Genomic DNA, 9,025 nt, shown 5'->3' with positions numbered 1-9,025 from the left:
AAGAAATGGTTTCTTAGTAGCACATGCGATGTCACTAATTTGATCTTCAAGATGTATTGCATAGTTATCGAATCTTGAGCGACTCTCGATATACCAATGGTTGTTGATTCGATCGGGATATATGGATGAAGGGACCGTACTGTACGCTAACCAAAATCTACTGGTTCTTGTAGGCACTATCAGTGATACCTAGGGAATCATGGGGCGATGTTGCTAGGCGCTTTACCATGATTCATTGGGCAAGTCGGAAATCGTTGTTCCGAGTCACAAGGAGTTGTGAGCCCACGGCTAGCTGTATCCCTGAACCATTGAGGGTCACACAGTGTAATGGAGTTTTAATCCCCGTTGAGATAGTTAAATTTAAAGAGTTAAATTTAATGAATAAAGAAGTTGGACTTCTTAAATAAGAGTAAGGGAGTAGGATTTCCTAAAATGACATAGGGATGTACATTTTTGGAAATCACTGAATTCGGATTCAGGAAAATTTATCTTGACTTTAAAATGTGCAGAAATGGTTTCTGTGCACATTGGTAAAATCGGTTTATCAATCGGAGTCACGATGAATTTTATATTAATTTCTGAACATGCGGGCTTTGCTTGTCGGGCCTCAACTTATGACTAATGGGCCCTAAGGTGTTAGTGGCCTGTATTATAAATAAGTTATTGCAGTACAGAAATTAAACACAACAGCTCATTATTTTTTAGAGAAAAATTTCGAACCCTAGCCTCTCTCAAAAGCAATCGGCCGAACACTCCCTATCTCTGCCCGAGAAATTCCGGTCTGTGATTTTGAATTGCAGTCAGGAATAACGAATCAGATTCGTTTAATCTCTTCGCAGAAAAACTTCTGATAGATTTTCTAGTGCAATCTATCAGAGGGATTTAAACCTCATTCGTGGACCTGATTGAAGGAGTTCATCGGTTCCAGGGAGAGACAACAAGAGCAGATTAATTCTGTTGGTGTCCAATAATCTCGCTTCGAGATTGAAGGTAAAATTTTAATAATTGTTATTTAAATTTTACACACACTTATAATTTAATCGTTGAACGGTTGATACCCACAATATGGAATTGTTCCATAATAAAATTTTTAAACTTCCGCTGCACCGGGTATCAATCGTGATTGATCTGAACGCCAGTTTTCCAACAGTAACTATTTTATTTCTGGTTATCCTGCCTATGTCTTATTCGATACTGGTGCGTCGCATACCTTCATATCTGAACAATTTGTTACGTTGTATTCATTGCCTGTTGAGTCATTAGCCACTGTAGTGTCTATATCTTCACCGTTGGGAAAAGGTATAGTATCAGTGAAGTCTGTTAAAAACTGTGTACTACAGTACGAAGGTAATGAAGTTGAGCTTGACTGTATCGTTTCTGGTTTATCTGATTTTGATTGCATAATCGGTATCGATATGCTAACCAAGTATAGAGAAACAGTGGAATGTTTTCAGAAGATTGTGAAGTTCAGACCTAATATGACTGATGAGTGAAATTCTATGGTAAGGGATCACGAGCCAGAATTCCTTTGATATATGTTCTTTCTATGACTGACTTGTCACAGAAAGGGGCGGAAGGATTCCTTATTTATGCAGTCGATATACTGAAGACTAGTCCAAAACTGACGGATATACCAGTGGTGAGTGAGTTTGTAGATGTATTCCCTGATGAGATTCCAGGATTACCACCGTATAGAGAGGTAGACTTCGGTATTGAATTGATGTCAGGTACACAGCCGATATCGAAAGCACCTTACCGAATGGCACCGATTGAACTGAAAGAATTAAAAGACCAACTCGAAGATTTGTTGGCCAAGGGATATATCAGACCGAGTGTATCCCCATGGGGTGCTCCGGTATTATTTGTTCGAAAGAAGGACGGATCGATGAGGCTATGTATTGACTACCGGCAATTGAAAAAATAAACGGTAAAGAATCGCTATCCTTTACCTCGTATCGATGATTTATTTGCTCAATTGCAGGGATCGTCAGTATATTCGAAGATTGATCTACTATCCGGATATCATCAACTGAGGGTTAGAGACGAGGATATTCCTAAGACTGCATTTAGAACCAGGTATGGCCATTATGAATTCATAGTCATTCCTTTTGGTCTAACGAATGCACCAGCAGTTTTTATGGGATTGATGAATAGAGTATTTCAAAGATATTTAGATGATTTTGTGATTATCTTTATCGATGATATTTTGATATACTCTAAGAATCTGTGTGAACATGCTGATCATCTCCGAACTGTATTGAGAATATTAAGAGAAGAGAAATTGTATGCCAAGTTATCCAAATGTGAATTTTGGTTGCAGCGAGTTGTTTTTCTTGGACATGTAATTTCAGGAGATGGCATTTCAGTGGATCCGAGTAAGGTTGAAGCTGTGATTAGTTGGCAGAGACCGACATCTGTGCCAGAAATTCAAAGTTTTATGGGCTTGGCAGGTTATTACCGTCGTTTCATTCAAGATTTTTCATCGATAGCGAAGCCTATTACACAGTTTACACAGAAGAATGCACCATTTATTTGGTCTGAAGCATGTGAAAAGAGTTTTATTGAACTTAAGAAGAGATTGACGACAGTGCCAATTTTAATAATCCCTACAGGTACTGGTGATTTTGTTGTTTATTGTGATGCTTCTCACCAGGAATTGAGATGTATTTTAATGCAGAAAGGACATGTTGTTGCTTATGCTTCTCGACAACTTAAATCACATGAAGTCAGGTATCCGATTCATGATCTTGAATTGGTTGCAATCGTCTTTTCATTGAAAATCTGGAGACATTACTTATATGGCGAGAAGTTTGAAATCTTTTCTGATCACAAAAGTCTGAAGTATCTGTTCTCACAATCTGAATTGAATATGAGACAACGACGATGGCTTGATTTGTTGAAAGATTTTGATTGTGAAATCAAATACTATCCGGGAAAATCTAATGCAGCAGCGGATGCCCTAAGTAGAAAGGTATGTGCTTTATCCTTGTCTACGATAGGTGTATCTAATTTGATTGAAGATTGTTGTATTTCGGGGTACGTATTTGAGACAGATAGAAGGCCGATGAGAGTGTATGCAATCAGTGCTGAGCCAGAGTTATTGATTCGTATCAAAGAAGCACAAAAAGCCGATCAGAATGTGCAGAAATCGATTGAAATGATTCGATCAGGACATTAGTCTGAGTACAAGGATAGTGATGAAGATATCTTGTATGTGAATGACCGAATAGTTATTCCTGATATTGCAGATTTGAGACAGAATATTTTGAAAGAAGCCCATTGTAGTCGCTATAGTGTTCACCCTGGAGGCAGAAAGATGTACAACAACTTGAAGAGTCAGTACTGGTGGAAACAAATGAAGTCTGATGTGACTGAATTTGTATCTAAATGTTTGAATTTCCAACAGGTGAAGACTGAAAGAAAGAAACCACGTGGCTTATTACAGATTTTATCGATTCCTGAATGGAAATGGGACCACATTTCCATGGACTTTGTAACGTAGTTGCCACGATTATCTCGAGGATGTGATGCTGTTTGGGTGATCATTGACAGATTGACGAAATCTGCGTGCTTTATTCCTTACCAAATGACTTATCGTCATGATCAAATGGCAGATCTCTATATTCGAGAAGTGGTAAGACTACATGGTATGCCAAAGTCGATTGTATCTGATCGAGATCCGAGGTTTACTTTGCACTTTTGGCATAGTCTACATGAAGCTCTAGGTACGCGTTTACATTTGAGTATTGCTTATCATCCTCAAACTGACGGTCAATCTGAACGAACTATTCAGACACTTGAGGATATGCTCAGAGCTGTAGTACTTGATTTTGGCGTTACATGGCAAAATTCTATACCACTTGTGGAATTTTCTTATAACAATAGTTATCAAACGAGTATAGAGATGGCACCATTTGAAGCATTATAGGGAAAGAAGTGTCGATCGCCTTTATATTGGGATGATGTTTCTGAGGTACCTGAGTTAGGGTCGGATATGATCAGACAGATGACTGAGAAAGTGAAATTGATTTAGCAGAGAATGAGAACAGCGCAGCATAGACAGACGAGATATGCAAATGTATGACGACAGCCGTTATCTTTTGATCAGGGAGATAGAGTGTTTCTGAAGATTTCACCGTTCAGGGGCACAGTTCGATTTGGCAAACGAGGAAAATTATCTTCGAGGTATATTGGGCCGTATGAGATTCTCGAGAATATAGGCAATCTAGCTTATCGACTCGCTCTTCCTATGTCTTTATCTGGGATACATGATGTCTTTCATGTATCGATGTTGAGGAAATATATATCTGATGCGTCTCATGTGATTCGATCTGATGAAGCTGAGTTGGATGATACTCTTAGCTATTTCGAGCAACCTATTCAGATTTTTGATAAGAAAACAAAGCAACTCCGAACGAAGACAATTCCATTGGTGAAGATTCAATGGAGTAGACACAGAGTTGAAGAAGCATCGTGGGAAGTCGAAGAAGATATGAAGCAACGATTTCCTTATCTATTCCACTGATGTGAGTTCTTATTCAGTTTTTAGTTATTCTTTATTCTTATGAGCATGCAGTCTGCATATCTATACTGTTTATGAATTCGAGGACGAACTCATGTCTTAGTGGGGGAGAAATTTAAGGCTCGGGATTAATTAATATTAATCCGAATTTATTTAATTTTAATCCCAGTATATTTAATTTGGGAATATTTAGAGTTTTGATTTAAATTCTAATATTCTTAAATTATTTAGGATTGAAATTGAATTAAAATAAGGATCGAGGACCAAATTGCAATTATTGAAGAATTGAAGGACTAAATTGCAATTTCTATTGAAGCTATCTGATTTTAGAGTGATTACTCAGCATGAATACGTGTTCTTTGAATATTCAATTCAGAAAACTTGTACAGAGCCGAGCTCATCTTCTTGATTCTTGATTTCATGATTTTCGATTTGCCATAACTTTTGTTCCGGTTATCCGATTTCGATTCGGTAAATTGTTCTGGAATCCTTACGAAGAGGGCTTCGATTTAGTGTAAGTGTTTATATCTTTTAGTATGGTTTGATGCTCTAAAGTTGACAGATATCAGATGTTGAGTTTTCGATTATGTTTATCGACGTTTATGCGCTTCTATATCGAAACCGAATTGATGAGTTTGTATTACATGTATCCAATCTTGATTCCAGCATGTTAATCAATTTTTTTAGCTATTGAGATGAGGATTTGAATGATTTATCAGCTGGTTATTGACTTGAATACATGTATGAGTTGGTTAGAAGTTAGAAATGGTTTCGGGATTACGTCGGTTACCAATTTTCAATCTCTACGCCGTTTAATCGCGTTTTTGGACTGTTTTGTTATTCGATAGCTAAGCTGAAACACTTATCTTGATGATGTGAATGTTATGGGAATTTTATTCTTCCATTTCAGTCGATTTTGGAAGGCCAACGACTCGAGACAACGACTTTGAACCGAAGAAGTTGGATTGAGGTTTGAAATGAGTTTGATCGATGATTTTATGATGTTTTCAACTCGATTTTGATACAATAGATTGAAATGAAGTTTGATATATGTGTTATGATTGTATCTTTCAGATTTGAAGAGTTTAGAATCGAGATAAACGAAGGTATAATGACGACATCGCGAAGTAGGGACTTTGAAACTCAAGAACGACTAACCTTGAGTTGGCCCGCAAAAACCACATACTTGTTTATGTTTTTGATTTGATTGTGATGTTTTCGATCCATCTCAGGTAGTGGATCTTTATATTTAATTTGATATGATGCTATATTGAATTGATTCTATGCCAAGGTTGCTGTTCACCTTATTTGCGAGTCGGTTACGAACTCGTTAGATGGATATTCATGTCAAGATCAGTTATGAATCTTGATGGCTTTGAAGTTATGTGAATCAATTCGTATGTAAAGCGTTTACGTACTCTATTTGTTGAGTCGAGTTTAAATAGAGTCAAGGTGATTTATTTAACGCTTTCTATATGTTGGTTATACTGAGAATTGTTTCTGAAACGACCCTAACCTCTATGCTTTATTTAATTTAAAGGAAATTACGGATTTATAAAAATTTTGCCATGACTTGTTTGCAAAGCAAACAAGCCATCTTAACCCAGTCAGCAGTTCAAGTAAGGAAAAGCAACTGACGTAAAACTTAAGTGCGTTAAACATAAACATGCAATCCTAGTAACCACCTCCCGGTTACAGCATAAAGTAAACTAAGGAATTTAAAAGAGTGCGTTAAACATAAACATGCAATCCTAGTAACCACCTCCCGGTTACAGCATAAAGTAAACTAAGGAATTTAAAAGAGTGCGTTAAACATAAACATGCATAGGTGATGGCATACTACAAATCATCAACTGTAGCACAGGGAATACACATCCTGGCTAAAAACACTGTAAGTACTCAAATAACTCTTCATTATTACATAACAGAGTAAATATGCGGAAAACTTAAACATGCAATAGCGACGGTCATTGGGCTTCGCACTACCAGTGGCCTCAACCCAGTGGATCCTGCCCCTCCATCGCCTCAACATAAAACTCATCACCTGCAATCAAACAAGCGTAGTGAGTCTAAAGACTCAACAAGCATAAACAGTTGAATATCAAGGTTTAAAAATAGATGATGCTTTACTCAAACTATGATACTTAGTATACTTTTGAACTTTAACTGTAAATATGCATGAAACTAGAGTGTATAGGAAACATGCATTGATGAACTCACGCTATAGAAGACTTTCAACTTTCTTGACATAAACCTCATGCTTTACTTAACCTCATACTTTTCTTAACCTCATGCATGACTGACTGACATCAACGTAAGACGAGTCAAACTGAAACTTTAAACTTTAACTTTTAAACTTCTCTTTTCTTTTTCCTCTTAGAAATCAGTTCCTTGATTTGTGACCCTGTTTCGATCATGATCATGGCTGCAGTGCACTATGCCGGCAAGACGACGAGATTTCTCCCGACGAACTTAACCCCTCTGTGGCAAGGAGACCGAGATTGCTCCCGATCCCACATTGCCCCTCTATGACAAGGAGACCGAGATTGCTCCCGATCCCACATTGCCCCTCTGTGGGTAGGGTAGACAAGATGTCTCTTTCTCCCTACCTAAACCTCTGTAACCTCTTGGTGAGTAGACCGAGGCATCCCCCGGCCTAACAACACCCCTCTTTGTCACAAACAAATCACTTCATTCAAAAACATTTACTTTCTTTTCCTTTTCATTCATTAAGACTCGACTCACACCTTTTTAATCATGCATACTTGAAAAGACCTCCTTTCACTTTATTTTTCTCAAGAACATGTCATATGCACACGAACATGCAACCTTTAAGATGTGAGACTCAACTCAATTATGCTTTGGCATGCAAGACTCAAAGAGACTTTCTTTAAATTTTTCTTTGGCATCAAGAATAAGACTCACACACCCGAACGTGCAACTTCAAGAATGAGACTCGACTCCATTGCATGTGAGAACGATGAGCGAGTGGCTGCCTCTAACCCTCAAGACTTTACTCTTTTGCCAAAGTCCTAACTTTTCAACTTAGACCGAGCAAGAAAACTGAAAAACCCTTTTTCTCACTCATGCCTTAACCAAAACCCGTCCCGCTTGAACCGACACATTCCTAACTCTTAAAATTTACCATATGACCAGGTTTCAACTTCCTTTGACCTCTTATACAAAATGCCAAACAACCCATCCCGGACAGCCCACTTTTGACTATAAATTTCTGCACCGACACTTAAACTTCAAAAATTCATAACTTATTGAATACTTATCCGAATTAAGCCCATTTTATACCGACACGACCGCAACGTCATGAACTAAACTTAGGACAAAACAGAATCGACACAGACCTCGACCAGGAAACTGCCCTACCCCGAATTCAGACTGCCCTGTCCAAACTAGACACCTCAAATGGCCTACTAGTTTGTGAAACCTTCACCAATCATGCACCCTTGCTTCTAAGACCACTCCAATCCATCAAAGACACTTAAAACCATCTCTTAGGACTTACATCAAACACTTGGGCAGCCCACTTCTTCACTTCGACATCACATATCAAAATTTACATGATTTTGCACCAAAAAGTGGCAACCTCAAGAGCAAACAATCAAGACCAATGCAATACATCAAAATGCTTCAAACACACTTCATTTCCATCCCTTACACATGTAAATTTTCGAAAATAGGGCACACCAATTTCTGGAAATTCGAAATTTACTTCATGCATGCAAAATGACTTAAGCTTTTTCCAACACAACTCACCATTTATCAACTTAAAAGTCAATCTAATGCATAAATTCGAAAATCCCACATAAAAATCTAAAATTCCAGAAATGTATCAAGTCATACATGCTAAAAATCATAGTCATTTCGAAATTTAAAAAGAAGCTAGGAGCAAATACATAATAGCTTGATTGAAAGCCCAAGAAAAGTCTACACTTGCCTTCCAATCTTTTACCAAGAGAATTCGAAAATAAAAGGGAGAAGAGGGCTGGACACAATCTAAACTCCAAGCTAAGCTCCTTGTGAAGCTTCTCCGGTGGTGTAGGCGGCGGTGGGAGGCGGCGCCGGCGGCTAGAGGTGGAAGAGAGGGGTTGGCCGAGAGGGAGCTCCAAGAAGAGAGGAAGGGGGCGGCTCTAGAGTTTAGGAAGGGATAGGGTTTTAATTTTTGTGTTATAAAATGTTTGAGTGAGAAATAATGAGAGTGAAAATGTGTGTGTAGTGTTTTAAAGTTGCTTTTGTACTATTAAAAGTACTACTTGTACTATTACAACTTTTTACCTCCAACTTTTTCACCTTTAAAAACTCCTAAGTTTAAAATTTTCAACTCTCAACATTTTTAATTAAAATTACACTAGCCCGGATTTAATAAAACCCTATTTTATGAAAAGTCTAGGAATGAATCCAAGAAAATAATAAATTTGCTTTTCGACCCCTTAAAAGTTTAAAATTTACATTTTTTTGGCCAAAATCCCCTTTTTCTTCTAACTTAAA

The 9,025-nt window shown here is 37.7% G+C and overlaps 1 long non-coding RNA gene across 1 annotated transcript; it reads right to left on the bottom strand.

Annotated features, from left to right (window-relative positions):
- Positions 1-6,304: 6,304 nt before the first annotated feature.
- Positions 6,305-8,654, bottom strand: LOC140876494 (uncharacterized). Its single transcript, XR_012148810.1, has 2 exons — positions 8,475-8,654; positions 6,305-6,566 (listed from the first exon to the last, which is right to left on the bottom strand). It is a non-coding gene; the product is annotated as an uncharacterized lncRNA (long non-coding RNA).
- Between the last annotated feature and the right edge of the window lie 371 nt (positions 8,655-9,025).

Source organism: Henckelia pumila, chromosome 1, assembly GCF_033568475.1.
Source record: "Henckelia pumila isolate YLH828 chromosome 1, ASM3356847v2, whole genome shotgun sequence".
In the NCBI taxonomy this organism is placed as follows: Eukaryota; Viridiplantae; Streptophyta; class Magnoliopsida; order Lamiales; family Gesneriaceae; genus Henckelia; species Henckelia pumila.
This window is presented reverse-complemented; position numbering and strand designations above follow the sequence as displayed.